This window comes from Cervus canadensis, chromosome 15, assembly GCF_019320065.1.
Source record: "Cervus canadensis isolate Bull #8, Minnesota chromosome 15, ASM1932006v1, whole genome shotgun sequence".
Lineage (NCBI taxonomy): Eukaryota > Metazoa > Chordata > Mammalia > Artiodactyla > Cervidae > Cervus > Cervus canadensis.
This window is the reverse complement of record NC_057400.1, coordinates 38,825,049-38,848,556: the sequence shown is the minus strand read 5'-3', so window position 1 is coordinate 38,848,556 and position 23,508 is coordinate 38,825,049. Positions and strand designations below refer to the sequence as shown.

The window sequence follows — 23,508 nt, the reverse complement described above, 5'->3', positions numbered from 1 at the left end:
TACACAACAATGCACTATAACTCCAATCAGATTTAGGGTATCTCGCTCTCCAAAAATTGCCTTAACTCCTTTTCATATGCCCTTCCCCCTACTCCTTGGCAACCACGGGTTTGCTTTCTGCTGTTGTAGGTCAATTTTGCCGGTTCTAAAATTTTACATAAATGAAATAATGTAGTATGAACTCTTCTGTGTCTGAGTTCTTAAATTAGCATGTTTTTTAGACTTATCCATATTGTTGTTACCAGTGTGTTTTTTTTTTTTTTTTTTTAGACTTCACTTTCACACATTGGAGAAGGAAATGGCAACCCACTCCAGTGTTCTTGCCTGGAGAATTCCAGGGATGGGGGAGGTTGGTGGGTTGCCGTCTATGGGGTCGCACAGAGTCGGACACGACTGAAGCGACTTAGCAGCAGCAGCAGCAATAGTATGAATAAAATAGAATTTGTTTATTCATCTGTATACAGACAGACAATTAAGCTGTTTCTAATTCGGGGGTACTGTAAACATCCACAAACGGTGCTATAAACATTCATATGTAAGTTTTTGTGTGGACGTTTTTATTTCATTCATTCCTGGGTTATACTCTAGAATGTTGGATCATGAGGTAAGTGTATGATTAATTTTAGAATTGCCAAAATGTTTTCTAACATGGTTTTATCTATATTACAGTCAAATAGGCAAAAAAATTTAAAAACCATCTTAAGTCACAGTCACAGGTCATATGAAAGTAGGAGATGACCCATATTTGGCTGTAGTTTGCTGACTCCTGCTCTAAACTTTTCTATATGTAAAATCATGTCTTCTCTGTAAAAACATAATTTTAATTTTCCTTTTCAATTTTTGTGCTTCTTCTTGCTTTAATTTTCCTTTCCAATTTTTGTGCTTTTTCTTGCCTTACTGTACTGGTTAAAATCTTGGAATATATTTAGTCTTTAATCATGAAATATAACACTAGCTTTAAGTTTTTCATAAATGCCCTTTATCTGGGCCTGATGAGAGACTTCATCATGATTGGGCACTGAAGTTTTATCAAATGCTTTTTCTTTATCCACTGAGATAATGATGTGGGTTTTCTCTTTTTTTCTTTTAATCTGGTGAATTACACTGCAAAATTTTCAAAAGCTAAGCCAACCCTGCATTCTTGGGATAAACCATACTTGGTCATGATGATCTAAATATTTACATACTGTTGAGCTGGTCTAATATTTTATAAAACCTTTTTATATTTATATTCATGAGGGATAATGGCTTATAGCATTTTTTTTTTTAATCATGTAGTGTCTCTGCTGGTTTTGGTATAAATGTAATGTTATATATACTATCAAATATTGAGATGTACTACAGCTTCTTCTTTCCTCTATTAGTCTACCTTTCCTCTTAAAAATGTGTAAAGGAATACAAATTTGCATTTCACAATGCAAAATTAATTCTTGAAACTTGATAAAATTCTTGAAACATACTTGCCATAGATAAGTTACCAGTCTGATTTAACACTTACATTAAAACTGAGTTCAAAGTTCAAACCAGATTGGTCAGACTCCATATGCCATTCTCTGAACAGCTGCCATACCATCCCTGGCCACCTAATCAGTAGGGAAGCTGAAATACTGTGAAGTCAAGTCTTTTCTAAAATCACCCAGTGTTCAGCGACAGAATGAACATTAAAAAAAAAAGAAGTCTGACTTACTCTAGCCTTGTGCTGTGTGATTACAACTCATCTCTTACCTTTTACCACCTGAACTTTGGTATTTCAGCCATTCATGTATACAGGCCCAGCTTACTTTTCTCTCAGTCCATAAACCATACCCCACTGCTTTTTATTCATAATCTGGGCCTCAATGCTTCCCCTTGTTGTTTCTTTGTGGTGGTGTTTTAATCTTCTATCCACCAAGCTGAGCCGCTTGAGAGGGAGTATTTTTCTCAAAAGTGAAATTGGGTTGAATTTGACACCTTACCTGGCTAATTACTGCTTACAATTTTTGGCTCATGCCCTATGCTGTTACTATCCCAACAAAAATATCACTTTTGTTTCTTGTATACCGAGGTCAACTGAACTCCCAAGTATCTTGTGACTACTTAGAAAAGCAACATTCCAAAAAAGCATCAGGTTTTAAATATACAATGCCTTTTGTTTATACCACCTAACCATCTTTACCTAAGCATTTTCTGTTTGCAGGTTTAGAGTGCAACAATAATGCAGTAATAGAGATGGTTTTCATAATCTTTCAAGGAAAGTGAAGCAAAAATCTGACGAAAAATTATGTTTGAACAACAACAACAAAAACCCCAAACTATATGAAAAAGTAAATTGGGGAAAGAACTTTACTAAATTCTTTGGTTAAAGGAATCTAAAAAGCTAGGTATTTGAAATCTTTTACTTATTCAATATATTTAATGTTATTTTAAGTATATCACATAAAAGCCTCTACTTACATAAAATTCAATTCAAATAAATCCCAGAATAGTGTTATGAATTCAGGAAACATTTAAAAAATAATCTGACAGCCTAATGCAGAGTTTGATGGGTAGAATCCAAATGTCAAGGTATAAATGACTGAAGATATAAATGATTGGCGATACCAATTTAATCTGAGCTTACAATTCATTTATTTTCAAGATTAAAACCAGCAAGTATAATATAATCCACTATCTCCCTCAACCATAAATATGCTTCTAATTTTGAAGTGTTTTCAAAGGCACTGCATATAAACCTTTTTTGATTGATCATGAGAGAAACTATATGTAGGAGAAACTGGGTCCTGGGAATTACATGAAGAAAGCAATCATAATTTTGGCACAACTGACTGCCAAGTGTACAGAACTTACGTTCAAAGAATTTTTATAAACATTAAACTAATTAGATCATATTATACAATGCACTTACGAAATTTTATCACAAGTTTACAAATAGGAAAAACTATGGTACCAGGTTAGAAACAAGCATGTCACTAGGTGGTAAATATGCAGATGTATTACACACACACTCACACACACACATTTATATACATTACATATATATTTATATATAATTACATATATATATAAATGAACAACTATAATTTTCATGGATATGATGAATAACTACTGGAAGCAAGTTTAAATACGTGTGAAGATTATGAACTGAATGTAGGTATTATTAGGAAAATCCTAACTTCTGCATCTGCTTAAATTCCATTATAGTTGTGCTTTGTTACTATAAAAAGCATTAAGTTCGTGAGATTTTATTAATGCTTTGCAATGTATTACAAGGGTACTTGCCATCCAGCAGTTTACAACTTAGAAGAACAGACTTACCCATATCTCAAAATTTTAAGCCTGTTTTTCCACTTCCCTTTCTTTGAACAAACAACAAGAGACAGTGCTTCTGGTGGGGTTATAGGAGGAGCAAAAAAGGACAAAACTGAGGCTGCAGGAAGCGGAAACAGCTGGTACAGTGAGAGTATACAGAGAAATAGAGAAGGCCCAGGCGTCTGGAGAGGAAGCTGGGCCCCAAAAGGGAAGCAAAGGAAGACTTCCTCCTGAGATAAGCAAGCTAATCAGAATGAAAGCTCCACTTTCCAGTGCCCAGTAGCTCCCAACTAAATATGGAAATTAGGCCTGCTCTCTGCCATGCTCAGGACTCAAGACTACATGTTCTGGGTCTCTGGGTGCCCAATGACATGGGCATGTGGAGAGAAAGGAATCAGATCCTGGTCCCGTGACTGAGAGGCCTTTGAGGGTAAAAGGAAGAAGGAGAGAGAGAGGGAGGGAGGGAGGGAGGGAGTGGGAGTGAGAGAGAGAGAGAGAGAGAGTGTGTGTGTGTGTGTGTGTGTGTGCTCCAGTGTGTGTGTGTGTGTGCGCTCCTGTGTGTGTGTGTGTGCCCCAGTGTGTGTGTGTGTGCTCCAGCATGTGAACTTATCCAACAGCCAGTTATATATGGTAACAGTTACATGTAGACAGAGTTGGATGGATGACTGAGAATACAGGACCTTCTGGCTTCTGGTGACATGTCCCATTTAGACCACAATCAATACTCAATGTCATCAAACAAAACAAGTTCTTCATTACTATTGCTCACAAACAGCAAATTACCCATTTACACCTCATTTCCCATGCATTTAAAATATTTAAGATAATCTGCACAATTCCTAGCTCACAGAGCTCCTGGGGGGAACTTATTTCGTATACACTCTGTCATCACCAGCACAGTGCCTGGCCCAAGTGCACAGTAAACATTAATTATCATCCTATTAACACAATTATACCTACCTCTCTGATAAGGATAACGAGGATGGCTAGACCTGGGCTAGTCCCTCAGTGCTCTTCTTCCTAGTTACAACCTTTCATGCATTCCTTTCTAAAACTGGCTACATGGATTCTTTATACCAGTTAATAATTTTTCATTTCTCTGTCATCTTTGAGTAAAGAGTTGCTTCACAGGATTAAAATTTCTGGATATCCAAAGCTAATCCTCCACAAGGTAATTTATTTTCTGATTTCAAACACCGCTAAGATGTTACGTTTTCTTCTGATTTGTTAAATAGAACACATGGAACACACACACGTTTCTTAATAGTTAATCATAATCTTACTAACGAAACACGCACAGCCACAGCCGTAGGGTGGTATCGCTAAAGCCCGGGACCTGCCTTTGAGCAGTTCTGTATCCTTCTGTGACCCAGGAATGTCACCTGGCGCTCTCACAGTCCCTCTCCTAATTCTGATGTCCATCCGCCTTTCTTTTTCCTTCCCTCTATTCCCTCTCCTCACCTCCCCCCTTCTCAACTCCTTGGCTAAATCTGCACACCCAAAACATAATCTACTGAAATACAAAGATAATCAAATTATATGCTGCAGACTAGATGGAATAAGGTTGAGAGTGAGGGCCTTATAAGGACATTTTCATGGCAATTTTTAGAATGTTTCAAAGAGGTGAAGTCGTCAGTAGCCGGGCCTCCAAACAAATGCATGTGTGTACACGCACATGGGAGTGCATACATCCGTGTGTGAGCATGTGCTGTATGTAAATATACTGGTTCTTTAGGGGATAGTTCCTGGTGGCTCAGACGGTAAAGAATCCCTGGGTCAGGAAAATCCTCTGTAGAATTTCATGGACAAGAATACCCCACTCCAGTGTTCTTGCCTGGAGAATTTCATGGACCGAGAAGCCTGGCGGGCTACAGTCCATGAGGCCACAAAGAGTGGGACATGACTGAGTGAGTCACACACACAGGGGGGAGTTGCTGGAGTCAAAACACTTTAAGTGGATTATTTTGCAATACTTTAAGCCTACAGACTAAATCGGAGAATTTTTTTTTAACATTAAAAAGTTAAATATGATTTAGTCAACAAATACTGGAGCACTGTAGTCACATGCTGAGCATTGTTCCAGGTACTGGAAATAAAAAGTTGAAAAAGGATAGATAACTTTCCTACTCTTAGGGATTAAAAAGTTTGAATTAGAAAACTACTTTTGTTTTCCTAAAAGAGTAATGTTTTGTTGAGATTATGTTATGAAATTTACTCATTTCCAGTTATAAACTGTAGAGGAAAAATTTTCAGTATTATAGGGGAAAAAAACTAACAGATGTAACTCTGGAGAGAGACCTGATGACACTATGAAAATATATCTAAATTTAAGACCCGAGAGTAGTATAGTTATTCCAAATGCAGGAACATAGAAGTAAAGAAATAGAAATGAAACATTAAGATATCATAGCATATTTAGTAATTTCCATTACTATGTTACAAGATGGCAAGAGTATGAAGTTTGATGAGGATTTTTTAAAAAATTTAAGCAATATTAACAGGACTTCAAAAAATGGCATATTTAGGCTTAAAGGGGAAACAAAAGAGCATTGAAAAATAGAAACTTGTTGAGAACACAAGGAAATTAAACAACAACAAAACAATCCAACTGAAAAACTATCCAATCTAAATAGACATTTCTTCAAAGAATACATACAGATGGCCAACAGGCACATGAAAAGATGCTCAAATTGCTAATTATTAGAGAAATGCAAATCAAAATCACAATGAGGTATCACCATGAGGCCATCATTTTAAAAAATCTACAAATAAATGCTGGAGAGGGTGTGAAGAGAACCCTCATACATCTGCTGATGGGAATGGAAATGGTGCAGACAATATGGAAAACAGTATGAAGTGACGTGAAAGTCACTTAGTCGTGTCCAACTCTTTGCGACTGCATGGACTATATACAAGCCATGAATTCTCTAGAATTCTCCATAATACAGAATTCTCCAGGCCAGAATACTGGAGTGGGTAGCCTTTCCCTTTTCCAGGGGATCTTCCGAACGCAGGGATGGAACCCAGGTCTCCCGCATTGCAGGCGGATTCTTTACCAGCTGAGCCACAAGGGAAGCCTGGAAAACAGTATGGAAGTTCCTTAAAAGACTAGAGTTGTCATGTGATTCAGCAATCCCATTGCTGAATGGGATTCCTGGGCATATATCCAGAGAAAACTGTAATTCAAAAAGATACTAGCACCTCTGTAAATAGCAGCATTATTCCCAACAGCCAAGACACGGAAACAATCTAAATGTCCATTGATAGATGAATAGATAAAGATGTGGTAAATATACACAACGGAATACTACTCAGCTATAAAAAAAGAGTAAAATAATGCCATTTATAGCAACATGGATTGACCTAGAGATTATCATACTAAGTGAAGTAAATCAGAAAGAGAAAGACAAATATCATATGATAACCACTTATAGAATCCCCCCCAAAAAAAAAAGTAAAAAAAGAACTTTTTTACAAAACAGAAACAGACTCACAGACATAAGAGATTTGTGGTTGGCAAGGGGTGAGGTTTGAGGGGGAGGGATGGACTGGGAGTTTGGGATTAGCAGATGTAAACTAGTATATACAGCACAAGAAACTATCAATATATTCAAGATCCTGTGATAAACCGTAACGGAAAAAAATAGGGAAATTATATATATACACGTATAACTGATTCATTTTGCTGTACAGCAGAAATTAATACAATGTTGTAAGTCAACTACACTCTAATAAAATAAATTTTAAAAACTAAACACAAGGAAATCAAATTTTAGTCTATCCTCCACAGCATCTCACTTATAAATGTTAAACGGAGAATATAAAAATCAGTGTAATGATTCTGACCTTTGCTGAGCCACAAAGAGCAACCAGTACAGCTCAGCCCAGCCCAGCACTAATCAAGAAGGTAGAGTAAGCCAGATAGAAAAGAGGGCAGAAGAGGAACAAGGCCCACAGACCAGGGCACCCACACTTTTGCCAAGTGGACTGTGGGAAAAACTGCTAGTTGTTGATCATCATTGTATCTGAATTCAGCTGGAGCCTGCAGTCCCGGCTTTTGAGGCTGCTTGCTGTGGCCACGTGATCCAGTTCACCCAGTTCAATGCCTGAGAGGAACAAGCCTCTCTAGACCATGCCCTCTGAAAGGAACACGTCTGTTCCCCTGATTCTTCACCCTTACCTCCTGACAGAACTTGCTGAGAACTGGGAGCTGTCTCAGATGCTGACAGCAACCATGTGGCAAGCTGCCTTAGCAGCTCTGGACCACTTCTCTCTGGAATGTTCTGCGACAGAAGCATATTTCTATCTTGTTTATTTAAGCCATGATATTCTGATGTCTCATTTTTCAGAGCCGCTAAACCTGAAGCCCAATTAACACATATTTATGGCAGAGCTGACTGTTTTAATGCCTAATTGCCTCAACTTGTATTCTGAAGCTTAGCAAGTATATTCTGAACGTCTTTACTGGGTTTTAAGCATCTTTCATTGGATTATGCATCTAGAGGGCAGGGATCATGTCCTCTGTTTCTTGAAACTGTCTAATAGAGGGCTGATTGAGGGGAAAGAGGGGCAGAAAAACATGTAAGTTTAAGCTACAGGCTTTAGTGTCTGGCAGTCCCCTGGAATTGAATCCTTTTTGTCAATTCCTGAATTCTAATCAGGTGTGTGAACTTTAGGAAGTTCAGTCATCCAACAAACATCAGTTGAGCATCTATTTTGCAACAGGCCTCATTCTAGGAACAAGGGTTTCTGCTATGGATGAGTGTCTACATTCTGATAGATTTAAGTTTGACAAACTCATTAAGCCTCAGCTACTTCAGCTGTAAAATGGGACTAACAGTAGCGACTGATTTTAGGACTCTGTGAGGATGACGTGAGGTGATACATACAAAGTGCTTAAGAGTTAGTGTCACGCACACTGGTACTCAACAAATGTCAACAGTAACTAAGAACCATCAATAATTTGTGCTTCTGTACAGATACACACTAACTGTCACAGCATCGGAGCACTGTTTCTTAGCACCCAGTAAGAAAAGGAAGTCGGAGGTTACTATTTCCTACTAGAGTCTCATCTCTGCTGTCAGTTTGATAGGCATTCTAGACATGTCCTACAGATAAACAAGGGCTTACTAAATGCAATATATCGCAGAGCATGTGGGGCCTAATATTTAAAATTGAAAATATTAAAAAAATATATTCAAGAAATAATCCCTTTTTCTAAACTGATTTAAGGAAATGGGTGGATTCTTTGCAATATGATCATTTAGAAACAGCCTTTAAGGGGTTGGGGCTCAAACCAGAGCACTGCCCACCTCGCTGTGGCAGCTGCAGGACCAGATTGCTTCAGCACGTCTCCTGCACCGAGTCAGAATCTGCCACTTCCACCAGCTACGGTTCATAGTCTCAAAACAATTAATGGCTTCTTGGATCCAACAGAGAGCTCTTTCAGAATAATCCTATGACATTATTTTGGACTGCAGAATGTTTAAATCCATTTCAGGTAACGAAGAGTCCTAAGGCAGGTTTTAACAAGAAACAAGGGGTTGGAGTGGGATTTTTTTCAATTCACCAAACAAAACTGAAAGATTGGGAAATAAAGATTTCCAGTAGATGAAAATGAAAACTAAATGCTCTGCAGGAAACAAAGAGCAACAGGGTAAACAATACTCCACACCTGTGGGTGGCTTCATTTTGCAAAAGCAATTTCAGGAGCAATTAGATCTGAATGCCAGTTTTATTACTAAACCCCAAAGACAGAAAACTTCAGTATTCATGAAATTCCTGACAGCCCTGCTTCTAGAGAGTGGCTTGACCATCTATTAAGTACCAAGCCCTTTACTGGCATTTTAAATATACACCCTATAACCTACAAACTGGGCATTGTTGTAATTTCACAGAGGAAACAGGCTATGAAAGGTTAAGGGGCTTGCCCAATAGCATAAAGCTACTTGTGGAAGTTTGGATTTGAATCCAGGTCAGCCTGACATCAATGTCTGCATGCTTCTCATTCTACTAAGAAATGACTGAATTCTTTGTAAGGGTACAGTGAAACTCTGTAAGAGTTCATTGATGAGTCAGGATTATCAGATTATTAGTATAAATAAGAACAAGGCTAACATTTAAAAATATTCCCTATGGCACAGTGGTGTCATCAGGACAAACTGACCCCCCCCACCCCGCTTGCCGCCCCAGCTCAGGGCTCCATGTGCCTCTCCTACAGGGTCCCAGGACTGACCAGCTTGCCCAGTAGCCAGCAGCACCCTCCAAAGCATCTTGCTGAAGACTGTGGGAGAGAGCTATTCTTTTTTTGGCTCGGTTCTCCTGGCTGGTAACCTCCCGCCTCACAACCTGGCTCTCAGGTGGCCATCTGACATTCCTCTGAGTTGTCAAGGTCATGACCTTCGAACTTGCCAGTACTACTCTGCTGTGGGAATCAAAAGCTGAATGGGGGAACATGGTTTTCTCAAGATGTTTAAAAACCTATTTCAGGCAGTCAAAATGCTACCTAAAACAGCCACACAATACAAACTGGACCTTGTGCTTTGCAATGGTCTGTGGCCAATCTACTCTGTCTCTGTGTATTTCTAGTCTGCCTGGGCTAAAGGATTTTGAAGCTGGGAAGTTATTTTCCAAATATAAGAATTGTATTGGAAAAGGTTCCTTTTTTTTTTTTTTTTGCATAGTTCTAGTCATAAAATAAGACAGTCCCAATTACTACATTTACTTTCTTCTGTGTAGGAATATATCATAAGGGAACATTTAGAGTCTACCCATGTGAGTTCTGCCAGTTCAAATAAATCTGTCAGAGTGGATACAATTGGGTTTGGATTGCATCCAGGTTATGGAAGGCAAGAATAGATTAGAGGTATGAGCCATTCCAGCAGTGACAAACTCTCAGCTTCTCTGTAAAAGCACCAGTGTTTCTTCAGGCTTAGACATGACTCACTAAGGCTACATTTTCAATGAAATATTGCTGGAAGCACTTAAAAGCTGGAAAATATAATCACGTCAGAACAGATGCCTCACTCCCTACCCCCAATGAGTGACATCATTTTGAGAAGTAGTCAGTCTGCTGTCACAGGCGGTGGGGTTGGAGAGGCAGATGTTTGCACAAGCAGAGGAAGCCCAAGGGTAGTGTGGTCCTGAACAAGATGCGAGGACCACCATTTCACTTTAGAAACGAACATTCATTTTTGAACAAATCTCTCATGACTATCATTGTTAGGCAGATTAGATTTTTATAATGGAAGGGAAAAAAAATCAGGTATAAATTTTCAGACACATGTCATGAGGAAACTTTTATTTTCTTTTTTGGATATGTAACCCCCCTCCTACTATGTATTTGGGGGAAGGAGCTTCTTACTTCCACCCTCATTATTCCTAGGGAATGACTACTTCATGAAGTGACTTTGATATTTGCTACTATGTTTGTGGTTTGTTCCCTACCTATTTTCCATGAACACACAGACATTTTCAATAAATATATGTTCAACAAGTATGGAAAGTTGATTAGTATTAGACACTACTCTAAGCTCTGAAATACAGTGGAAAGCATCCTTGGAGTTTATATCCTTGAGTAGAGCACTCCAAAAATATGGGTATTTGGTACACTTCTCTACATCTTCCTTTTCTGACTTAATGATTCTTTGTAGAAAAGCCCTCCAAGGCAACTGGTAAAGATATAGCTGAGGAATTTTATAATGAGATTTCTGAATATACTGTATAAATGTATCTACAAATAATTGGATATGCAGAATTGCTTGAAGATGATACAACCCCTATCTCCATGGGTGCAGAAAGATGTTGACTCCTCTCATCAGCTTCATCAGCATGATGCCACAGGGGCCCTAAGGCACGCAACCTCTGCCTGGTCCTCTGGATAGAACCCCTTCCATGGGCCAAGTCTCAGCCTGGACCCCCACCTTTGAATATTCTTCAGTTTGGATGCAGGTGCTTCGTAAATGGCCCTGGGATAGAACTTGCTGCTTCCACAACCTTTCTTCAAACCATCTTAAGGGTAACAACTGTATCTCTGAATGCCAGTGAATGTTTATTGAATACTCACTGTTTCAGAAAGACTGGAACCATTATCCTCATTTTACTACAAATGAAGACACAGGAGCCTCTATCTAAAGTAACCTGCTCAAAGTCACACCAGCATAGCCAGGGGCAGAGGTGGGAGCTGCTGCTCCTCATCACTGTGCTATGATGCCCTCTGGGTCTGAAGGCTGCCATCACAGTGATGCTAAATTTTCCATTTCAACCATGATTTATCTGACATATTTTCCACAACTGGCAATCTATATACACTTACTTCTTTTCTTTCCTTCTCTGTCAACTTAATCTATGGTAACCTTTTACTGTCAATCCTAAAGGAAATCAATCCTGAATATTCACTGGAAGGACTGATGCTGAAGTTCCAATACTTTGGCACCTGATGAGAAGAGCTGACTCATTAGAAACACCCTGATGCTGAGTAAAATTGAAGACAGGAGGAGAAGGGGATGAAAGAGGACAAGATGGTTGGATGCCATCACTGACTTGATGGACATGAGTTTGAGCAAGCTCCAGGAGTTGGTGATGGACAGGGAAGCCTGACATGCTACAGTCCATGGGGTCACAAAGAGTAGGACACAACTGAGTGACTGAACTGAACTGAACCTTTTACTATCTTTTTGAAAACTTCAGTCATATTATTTTATGGCTTCAGAATTTTTATTAAGCATTATATGATTTTTGTAAGGAAATTTGGAAAATACAAAGGAAAAAGCCTGAAGATACTTACTCAGTATTTAGAAGTGTCTCTTGTTTTATTAATGATTGCACATCTGTGTGCATATATACACATATATACACACATGTATACATTCATGTGCATTTCTATAGCAAATTTTTACCTGTATGGTTAGATGCCTCATCATTTCATTTGTATTATGAGTTTTTCCTGTTATTAAAAATTCTTTAGAAATGTGATTTTTAAATGTTTTGTAAAGCCTTTCATACTCGTGTACTATTATGTATTCATTCCACTTGGACATCAAGCTGTAGCCAATTTTTAGATATCATAAACATCACTATGATTCATATTTTTGTGTTAACACTTAGTATTTTCTTAGACTAGACACTTAGAATTGGAATTATTCATAAGTGTCAATAGTATCATCTTAGGTATGTTAAGATACATATTTACTTAGAAGAAGTTTTATATGGAAATTCCCAAAGCTATTCTAGACTATGAGGAATAGAACTGTGTCCTTAGCACAGGACAGATAGGTTAACTTAACCTATCAGATGAGTGAATAAAATGAATGCAATCTGTGCTGAGTAATTACAAATGAGAAAGAAAAATACAGTAACTACCTAATGAAAGGGAGTCATTTAACATTAACAGACAATTAAGAAAAGAAGGGATATAAATAACTAAGGTGCCTGTGAAATAATATTTTTACCACACTAATAATTAATGACAAGTATAATAAAGGCCTTAAGAATGGTTATATCCATTCTTCTTATACTTATCATTAAACTGCTTTCCAAAATGGTTGCCAATTTACTCTTAGCAACACTGCATGAAATTGCTAACATCACTGCACTCACACTGTTTTTTACTCTTTAACTGTTAGCAATATGAAAGGCAGATATATTTTCATTATTTTAATATGTATTTCTATAATTTCTGCTCTAATTATTCTAACATCTTTTTCAAGAACATCCACAATACTTACGTTAGATTTATTCTCTTTGGCCTCCATGTCTAGGGACATCTATATCTTTTTGTTCTTTTCTTCCATATTCCAAGATAACTTCTCAAATAATATTCATCAACAACAGTGATTCAATTTTCTTCTATATCTATTTTTCCTTTATTACCTCCACTGTAGATGTTAATTATTTACTATGCATCTCTAAAGTATAACTGCCTGGATATGAATACTAGATTTCCTATTGATTAACTGTGTAAGCTTGGACACATTACTCAACTTTACCAGAGTTTCAATTTTCCCATCTGTAAATAGCAGTAATAATAACAACTATATGTATGATTCTAGGTTTTTAGTTACAGGCAACTGAAAACATTCTGGCTAATTTAAAGATTAAAAACAATTTACTGGAACAACTTACTTCTACAGCTCAAGGCTATGTATTTTCTCACTTAAGTCTATTCAGGTGGCAAAGAACAAGAAATTTGGATCACATGTTCAGTGGCCAAAAAAACCTGACAGATTTTCACAACTCATAAAGGTTTGATAAATAATAGAGGAAATCCTTCATGAAAAGCACTTAGCACAATGCATGGCACACAGTTTAAGTAATAATAATTGTTAGATATTAGTTTCCTAATGGATTTCTATTCCACAGAGTTTATTGCCTTTTATATCTAACAGTGATAAGATCTTTTATAAATTTTTCACTTCTTTCCTGTAGTAGTAGTAGTGGTGATGATGGTGGCAGAAAGAGAAGAGACAGCAATTTGGCTGTACTGAAAAGCAGGAAAACCACATAAAGCAATGTTGGGTCTCTGTACTTACAAGGGCAGATCTAACATAAATGATCTGCTAACCATTCTTCTTATTTTGTTCTACTGTCCTTATAGTAGAACTCCTCTCCAACTCTGACAACAGGGTGGGCATCTTCACAGTTTTCAATGGGAAATCAAAAGAAGTTTTTAAAGGGTATGGATTAAAGATCTAAATGTAAGACCAGAAACTATAAAACTCCTAGAGGAGAACATAGGCAAAACATTCTCCAACATAAATCACAGCAAGATCCTCTATGACCCACCTCCCAGAATATTGGAAATAAAAGCAAAACTAAACAAATGGGACCTAATGAAACTTAAAAGCTTTTGCACTACAAAGGAAACTATAAGTAAGGTGAAAAGACAGCCCTCAGATTGGGAGAAAATAATAGCAAATGAAGAAACAGACAAAGGATTACTCTCAAAAATATACAAGCAACTCCTGCAGCTCAATTCCAGAAAAATAAATGACCCAATCAAAAAATGGGCCAAAGAACTAAACAGACATTTCTCCAAAGAAGACATACAGATGGCTAACAAACACATGAAAAGATGCTCAACATCACTCATTATTAGAGAAATGCAAATCAAAACCACAATGAGGTACCATTACACGCCAGTCAGGATGGCTGCTATCCAAAAGTCTACAAGCAATAAATGCTGGAGAGGGTGTGGAGAAAAGGGAACCCTCTTACACTGTTGGTGGGAATGCAAACTAGTACAGCCACTATGGAAACAGTGTGGAGATTTCTTAAAAAACTGGAAATAGAACTGCCATATGACCCAGCAATCCCACTTCTGGGCATACACACTGAGGAAACCAGATCTGAAAGAGACACGTGCACCCCAATGTTCATCGCAGCACTGTTTATAATAGCCAGGACATGGAAGCAACCTAGATGCCCATCAGCAGATGAATGGATAAGGAAGCTGTGGTACATATACACCATGGAATATTACTCAGCTGTTAAAAAGAATTCATTTGAACCAGTCCTAATGAGATGGATGAAACTGGAGCCCCTTATACAGAGTGAAGTAAGCCAGAAAGATAAAGAACATTACAGCATACTAACACATATATATGGAATTTAGAAAGATGGTAACGATAACCCTATATGCAAAACAGAAAAAGAGACACAGAAATACAGAACAGACTTTTGAACTCTGTGGGAGAATGTGAGGGTGGGATGTTTCAAAAGAACAGCATGTATATACTATGGTGAAACAGATCACCAGCCCAGGTGGGATGCATGAGACAAGTGCTCGGGCCTGGTGCACTGGGAAGACCCAGAGGAATCGGGTGGAGAGGGAGGTGGGAGGGGGGATCGGGATGGGGAATACGTGTAAATCTATGGCTGATTCATATCAATGTATGACAAAACCCACTGAAATGTTGTGAAGTAATTAGCCTCCAACTAATAAAAAAAGAAAAAAAAATAAAAATAAAGGGTATGATATTAAAAAAAGAAATCCAATTAAATAAAAGTTCTGCATGAATAAAAATATTTTCCCTATTCTATAGTGCAGATCAAATAAATTAAGTGAAACAGCATTCTGTTCAGTATCCATACCTATACAAGCTTCATATTCTTACCTACAGACCATCAGATCTTCTAATCAGCTGGGAATAATGCCAACAGGAGCAATTACTAAGATGTATTTTTCCACAAAATAATTTAGTAACAGTTCACTTTTTCATTATACTTTGCTAACTAAAAGAAAAATCAAGATCCTGCTGTTAACTGCTTACATTATAAGAGAATAAAAAAACAATATTCATCTTTCTAAGAAACAATTGAGAAAAGTGGGACAGTGAGGAAAATCCAGTAAGCTTGCCCTCTTCCAACAACTGTCTCTTTTAAGCAAGAAACACAGAGGGTAGATAAGGTCATGAGTGAAAAAAGAAGGTGCCAATTTATTCTACACTTGGGCAAAACAGGTTTATTCTTTTATTAATAAAACAATTTATGAAAATATTTTGCAAAGGGGAAAAATGATGGTTTATGTCAACTTTTGATGGAAAGGAATTTCTAAAGGAAAACAGAATGCTGAGGAAAGAGTTAAGAATTGATTCCACCAGAACAGATTAGAAGGCCATATATGCAGTGGCTAAGGACCTTTATCTTGATTTAGGCTTTAGGGATGATTTTAGGAAAATGTATTAATCGGATATATGCATATTAGAGTAGATAATACCACATGAGTAATATTATTCTGATATCATGCTGGTTTATAGGAATTTTCACATGTAAAGGCCTACAAATTGAAATTCAAATTTGAAATGCCTAGAACTCCAATTTTGAAAGAAAAATTAAATTTTCCTTCAAAAGCCGAAAGATTTCAATTCTAAGAAAACTCTCTCTCAATGGTGAAAACATGAAAGCATTTCCTGTAAGATCAGGAACAAGACAAGAATGTCCACTCTCAACCACTATTATTCAACATAGTTTTGGAAATACGAGCTAAGGCAATTAGAGAAGAAGAAAAATAAAAAGAATCAGATCTGAAAAGTAGTTGTAAAGCTCTCATTGTTTGCAGATGACATGATACTATGCACAGAAAACCCTAAAGATACTATCAGAAAATTACTAGAGCTAATCAGCGAATTTAGCAAAGTTGCAGGATACAAAATCAATACAAAGAAATCACTTGCATTCCTATATACTAACAATGAAAAATCAGAAAGAGAAATTAAGGAATCAATCCCATTCACCACTGCAACAAAAAGAATAAAAATATCTAGGAAGAAATCTACCTAAGGAGACAAAAGAACTATATACAGAAAAACTATGATACTGATGAAAGAAGTCAAAGACAACATAAACAGTTGGAGAGATAGTCCACGTTCCTGGGTTGTAAGAATCAATATAATGAAAATGACTATACTACCAAATGCAATCTGCAGATTCAATGCAATCCCTGTCAAACTACCTGGCATTTTTCACAGAGGTAGAACAAAAAAAAATTTCACAACTCATATGTAAACACAAAATACCTTGAATAGCCAACAGTCTTGAGAAAGAAGAATGGGGCTGGAGGAATCAACCTTCTTGACGTTAGATTATATTACAAAGCTACAGTTATCAAGATAGTATGGTACTGGTACAAAAACAGAAATACAGACCAATGGAACAAGTTAGAGAGCCCAGAAATAAGCCCACACACCTATGGGTACCTTATTTTTGACAAAAGAGGCAAGAATATACAACAGGGCAAAATAGCCTCTTCAATAAGTGGTGCTGGGAAAACTGGACAGCTACATGTAAAGGAATGAAATTTGAATACTTCCTAACACCACACACAAAGAAAAATGCAAACTGGACTGAAGACCTAAATGTAAGACCAGAAATTATAACTCTTAGAGGAAAAACATAGGCAGAACATTCGATGACACATATCAAAGCAAGATCCTCTATGACCCACCTCCTAGAGTAATAGAAAAAAAAACCAACAAAAATAAACAAGTGGGATCCAATTAAACTTGCAGAGCTTCTGCACAGCAAAGGAAACTATAAACAAGGTGAAAAGACAACCCTCAGAATGGGGAGACAATAATAACAAATGAAACAATTGACAAAGGATTAATTTCCAAAATATACAAGCAGCACATACAAGTCAATACTAGAAAAACAAACAGCCCAATTAAAAAGCAGGAAAAAGACCTAAACAGACCTTTCTCCAAAGAAGACATACAGATGACTAACGAACACATGAAGAGATGCCCAACACTGCTCATTATTAGAGAAATTCATATCAAAACTACAATGAGATATCACCTCACACCTGTCAGAATGGCCATCATCAAAAAGTCTACAAACAATAAATGCTGGAGAGGGTGTGAAGAAAAGGGAACCCTCTTGTACTGTTGGTGGGAATGTAAATTGACACAGTCACCATGGAAGACGGTAGGGAGATTCATTAAAAAACTAGGAATAAAAACACCATGTGACCCAGCAATCCCACTCCTAGGCATATACCCTGAGGAAACCAAAATTGAAAAAGACACATGTACCCCAATGTTCACTGCAGCACTATTCACTGCAGCTAGAACATGGAAGCAACCTAAATGTCAATCAACAGATGAATGGATAAACAAAGTGTGGTACATATCTACAATGGACTCAGCCATAAAAAGGAACACATTTGAGTCAGTGCGAATGAGGTGGATGAACCTAGAGCCTATTATACAGAGTGAAGTAAGAAAGAGAAAGATAAATATTGTATACTAACGCATATATACAGAATCCAGAAAGATGGTACCAAAGAATTTGTTTTCAGGGCAATGCAGAAACAGACATAAAGAATAGACTCATGGACTCAGGTTTAGGCAGGGGGGTAGGTGGTGGGGGAAGAAGAGGCTGAGATGTATGGAGAGAGTAACATGGAAGCTTACATTACCATGTGTAAAATAGATGGCCAATGGGAATTTGCTGTATGGCTCAGGGAACTCAAAGAGGGGCTCTGTATCAACCTAGAGCAGTGGGACGGGGAGGGAGATGGGAGGGAGATTCAGAGGGAGGGGACATATGCATACCTACGACTGATTCATGCTGATGTTTGACAGAAAACAACAAAATTCTGTAAAGCAACTATCCCTCAATTAAAAAATAAATAAATGTAAAAAAGTCTTCCAATTTACGATAGCCATTTTCATATCTGAAATATGATTTATATAGAATTTAATTTTATAACATGATTTATCTTCATGTTTCAATAATGTGTTCTTTCAATTTGTTTGCAGGATTTTTCTATTATTATAAATCTCTATATTATGAAGGTTTCAGTGCATAAAAACTATTAAGATTCTATAAGCTAAGACACAGATTTGTCTTTGCATTACTTTACGTTTTAAATGATTTTTCTTAGGAGTGCCTAGAACAAAATACTCAAAGCCTAAATTACTTTGCTGAGGTACAAGCAGATCTGATCACTTTGGAAAGAATACACACATAAAATAAAAACAGACACAGTAACGTAGTATGGACCCCTTTCTGCAAAAGTGACAAAAACTACAATTTAGATATGAAGAACACACACATGAAGACAGACTGTTCTGCGATAGCTGTGGAATAACTTCAAGGTTATACCTGTGGGAAAAAGTATGTTTCTGAAATAATTTTCTCTCCAGAAGCGATTCTGTAAAGAAAATAATCAAGCGGCGCAAAGAATTTAATGCTGAATGATCCTGTCACCCATTCAATCTCACCAACTCAGCAGTCACTCATTTCACATTTAATAAAGTTTGCATGTACAGGGGAAAAATTATTCCATATATTCATAATTTAACTCTGAACAGGAATTGTGAACTGAGTTATTCAACTGAAAAGGAAATTATCATTTTAAGTATGCAAAGGCAAGGTTCACTTTAACTGTTTTAATAAAGGAAAAATATTCTATCACTTTCAAATGTAAACCAAAGGTACAGCTAATTCAATGGTAAAAATTAAACTAATAATTTTGCCTAATAGTTAATAATAATAATGCCTAAGTTAACAAATTTATATAAAATTGGCATAATATAATATATATCTATAGCTTGATTAACAAAAGGGAACATATGTACATATATTCTTGGATTTCATGGTTCCAATAAATGAATATTCATTATGTGCCAATTACCACAAATAAACATATACAGTATGGTTTGTAACTCTGTATTCCTCTGAGGGCAGAAATTGTACGAAACAGATCACCTTTATTGGTCTCCTGACCATCCCTCCCATCTCTTCCCTGACAGTCTTTGCTCACAGTAGGCTTTCTCTCTCTCTCTCTCTCTCTCTCTATATATATATATATATATATTTTTTTTTTTTACCTAGTTAAAAGCAAGTGTAAATCAACTACAGTGGGAGAGTGAACATTTTTACACTCTTAGTTAATTTACCCAATAAATATTGGGGGGGTCTTCTACTATGTATTCCATATCAGCAAGTGTAATTCAGCTATGGAAAAAGAGCCAGACAGAAGCTGTTCAAACTCCTGGAAGTTAAGAGCTCGTCAAACAAAACAAAGTAAAACAAAACAACCACCTATTGTGTCAATACATCTAAAAAGATGTCTCCAAGGGAATCAAATAGAACAAAAAATCAGTTATTCAAAATGTATGCCTCAGACACGAAAGACTTGGGAACTGTGCTCACAGATCCAGCTGATCATTTATCAGACTACTGGAAAACATGGGCAGATGTAAAAATTTACCTGTTGTTGTTAGCTAACTTGGCAATCTAAGGACAGCTTTTTTTTTTTTTTTGGTACACTCAAATACATGAATAAATAAACCTGTTAAGTATATTCTTTTGTATTATTTAACCACAGAGATACTCGAACTGGGGGTACCCTACATCATTAACACATGGAAGAGAAATGTTAAAATTTCACTGTGTCATATGCAATTTAAGAGGACTGATCTCCTAAGATATAACCAAGTATCAGCATTCAGAATTCCTGAATCCAGGCCAAAGAGAGTCACAACACATCTACCACTTGACCCCAATTTGAACTTTAATTCCATAATATTAAAGAGAAAAAGCTGTAAAATTTGATGATCCCACAGAAGTTACTAAGAAAAGATCCAATCTTACCTTGTGTTTGATGATGCAGTTCAGGCACAGAAGATGTTCCTATATTACATAATTACAATTGCCAAGATAATTCAGTCACCAAGAGAAAAAATTACTAAGTTACTAAAAGGGAAAGCGGGAAGTTTTCGGTGTGGTACTTACAGTACAATGCTCTTAGCTAGGCTACAAACTATGCTTGTTTACAGCTGAAGTAAGAATTCAGTCTTCTGCATGGGGCTGAGGTGTGTCAGGGAGAACTATTTCTTTGTAAATAAATCTAGGGGCCAAATTAAAGGAAGTTGCAAAAGCAGGTGTAGAGCAGTTGAGTTGTTTCAGTTTCAGAGAAATAAAGTAAATAATTGTACTGGAATTTGTTCAGTTCTGGGCATTCTGCCATACAGGAAAGGGTGTGTAATTACTGAAGCTAACACATCCATGTAAAAATGAAGTAATATCAATAGAACACAGTTGGGATCTAAATTTCCTTTTTTATCTTCGAAAATTAAGGATCTCTATAATGACTCTCATTTCACTCTTTGATATTTAAATATCACTTAAGTTAATATGAACACATGAAGGCAGAATTGTGATTTTCACAAAGTTAGAAAATGTAATCTTTAAAGGTGGTATTATTCTCGTTGAAAGCCTCACAAATGAAGAACATACCAATTTTCACTCATCAAAGATAACAAAAGAAGTACCCAATACCTCACTTAGAACTTCACCAGAGTAAGAGAAGTACACATAATACTAGCACGTTTTACCAAATCTATTCTTTGCTTACCATTTCATGCTATTTGGATTGAACTCAATCTTAAACCTGGATTCCTAACGTCTTAAATCATAAACCCAAAATAAGAGGGTGTGGTTTGTGGGAGAACAATGGAAGTTAGAGCACCTAGGGAGTCAGGCCAAGTTCAAATAGAGATCTCAATTATTCAAGAAACTTAATGACAGAAGATGAAAGAGTGTAATAAATATTACGTGAGTGATTTTACAGAATGTAAATCAACTTGCACCTTAAACAGAGCTATGAAAAATATTTAACGCTATTCAGGATTGGCCATATGATTTTTTAAAGAGTATTTCTACAATCCAGGATGAGATTCTACCAATTATAAAAGTTCAATATACTCCCCCATTGATAATAAGAGCCTACTTCTGGCTCCTGGCTCACTGCTTCCCTGAGCCTGTGACATTAGCATGCTGACACTTCTAAGTAGCAGGGATGGCAGTGAATTTCTGAATGAGTCAATGTCTTACCAGATTCCAATTCTTTTCCATCCAAAGGCATGCTGTCCATTTCAAGAGTGAATCAATCAGTTTAGCCTATGATTTTCACAGGAATTGGCAAGGCTCTCTGAGGGCACTGCATTGGCCATATTTCTTTACCTGACCACATGTAAGCTAGGCACTAGATCATTCTTGGGTAAGCCTGAAAACTATCAGGAAACAAAATAATTTGTTTCCAACACCTATGTTCATCTTGGGAAGCCTGTGTTCTCAGCAGGAGTTGAACTGAACAGTAGAAACTGCCAAATGATGATCCTGAGTGTATAAACCCAACAGCCAACTGGTGGCTTAAGTTCAACTGAAACTTCCTGTAATTTCAGGCTGGAGTCCAAGGAAAACATTACTTTGCTAATCCCATGGGCTGACTGTTTCTTTCTCTTGAAGGATGATCCTTAACTGGAAGACATTTCTTTTGTGATTACTTGGTTTACATGATGATGGTGGATATTTTGTGACATCACCAAGATAAATCACACCCTTTAATTCCCTACAGTTCCTTTTCAGTTAAGTTGGACAGATGGAAGATGAAATATAAATTTCTTTCATATTTTTAAAAGACTTATGCCATTATTTGACCATCCATGTGAAATAAAATTTAAGTTTGTTCCACACAGAGATCAGATTTAATTTCTAGATCAATATGGATATAGTGCAACTCAAATTGTCTTAAAGGTAAGAATGTACAGCTGAGTACATCCTAGTTTTCTAGGTGCTGTCTTGAGATTCCCTTGCTTAGTAGTGTTTCTATGAATGTGGCCACAGATTCCATTATCCTCACAAAATAGCCAGTTGGTGACAAAGTGATCTGATAGCATTATTTATTTACTTCCTCTTTCAACAATCATTCACGCAGCTCTAGTATATTCAAGGGTCCAGGCAAGGAGTGGCCTATAACATGGTGTGGAGCAACATATAAAAACTGCCTCTATCCTTCGGTAGGGGATTCCCTAGTAGCTCAGTTGGTAAAGAATCCGCCTGCAATGCAGGAGACCCTGGTTTGATAACTGGGTCGGGAAGATCCACTGGAGAAGGCAGAGGCTACCCACTCCAGTATCTTGGGCTTCTCTGGAGGCTCAGCTGGTAAAGAATCCGCCTGCAATGCAGGAGACCTGGGTTTGATCCCTGGGTTGGTAAGATCCCCTGGGGAAGGGAAAGGCTACCCACTCTAGCATTCTGGCCTGGAGAATTCCATGGACTGTATAGTCCATAGGGTCGCAAAGAGTCGGACATGACTAAGTAACTTTCATTTTCATCCTCAGGTAGCTTTTAATTATATCATCCAAAGGAGCACGTGATGAGTCAGAGCAGTGGTATAAAGTGCTAAGAAAGATCAGCAGAGAGTTGGCTTCAGGCTGGGGTGAACTTGGTTGGTTTCATGAAAGAGGGAGCACTTGAACAGAAGTGAGTTCCTTCTTTCTATCTGCAGAAGAGCAAGGACTTCTATAAAGACACATGCATGCATCTATGGGACTAACATCAACATGAAAGGTCACAGCTTCATAAAAGAGAGAGAATATGAATCTCTGTATTTTGTCAAGAATAAGGAGCAGCTTCTGGCATGGGAGGATCTGAAGGAAAGAGAGGCCCAGTAGAGGAAGATTTCAGCGTTCCTATGACTCCCTAAATCCAATTTCAGGTATTAACAGACTAATGATTTGTTAACAAGATGGCTACTGGTTGCCTGTCATTTTCTTCCCTACTACTTATCATGAATTGTCCAGGGGGAATTCACATGAGGTATTGTAGTGGCTTGGATATAATTTACAAGAACCCAGATTCTTCCTCTCAAATTCAGGTGCATGTTAAAAGATATTATTTTCCAATTCTTTAACCAAGTGCTTTGACATG

General features: G+C 37.2%; 1 protein-coding gene across 18 annotated transcripts in view; it reads right to left on the bottom strand.

Moving 5' to 3' along the window:
- The window catches only part of PKP4 (plakophilin 4), a 246,108-nt gene that overhangs the window by 152,725 nt on the left and 69,875 nt on the right, over nucleotides 1–23,508 (bottom strand). The window contains exon 1 of one of the 18 annotated variants that reach the window (XM_043487433.1): nucleotides 20,389–20,406. The exons of the other annotated variants lie outside the window; for them this stretch is intronic. The gene's annotated coding sequence lies outside the window, so the exon portion shown is untranslated. Of the gene's footprint in view, nucleotides 1–20,388; nucleotides 20,407–23,508 lie in introns of those variants that run through there. 18 annotated transcript variants of the gene reach the window in all.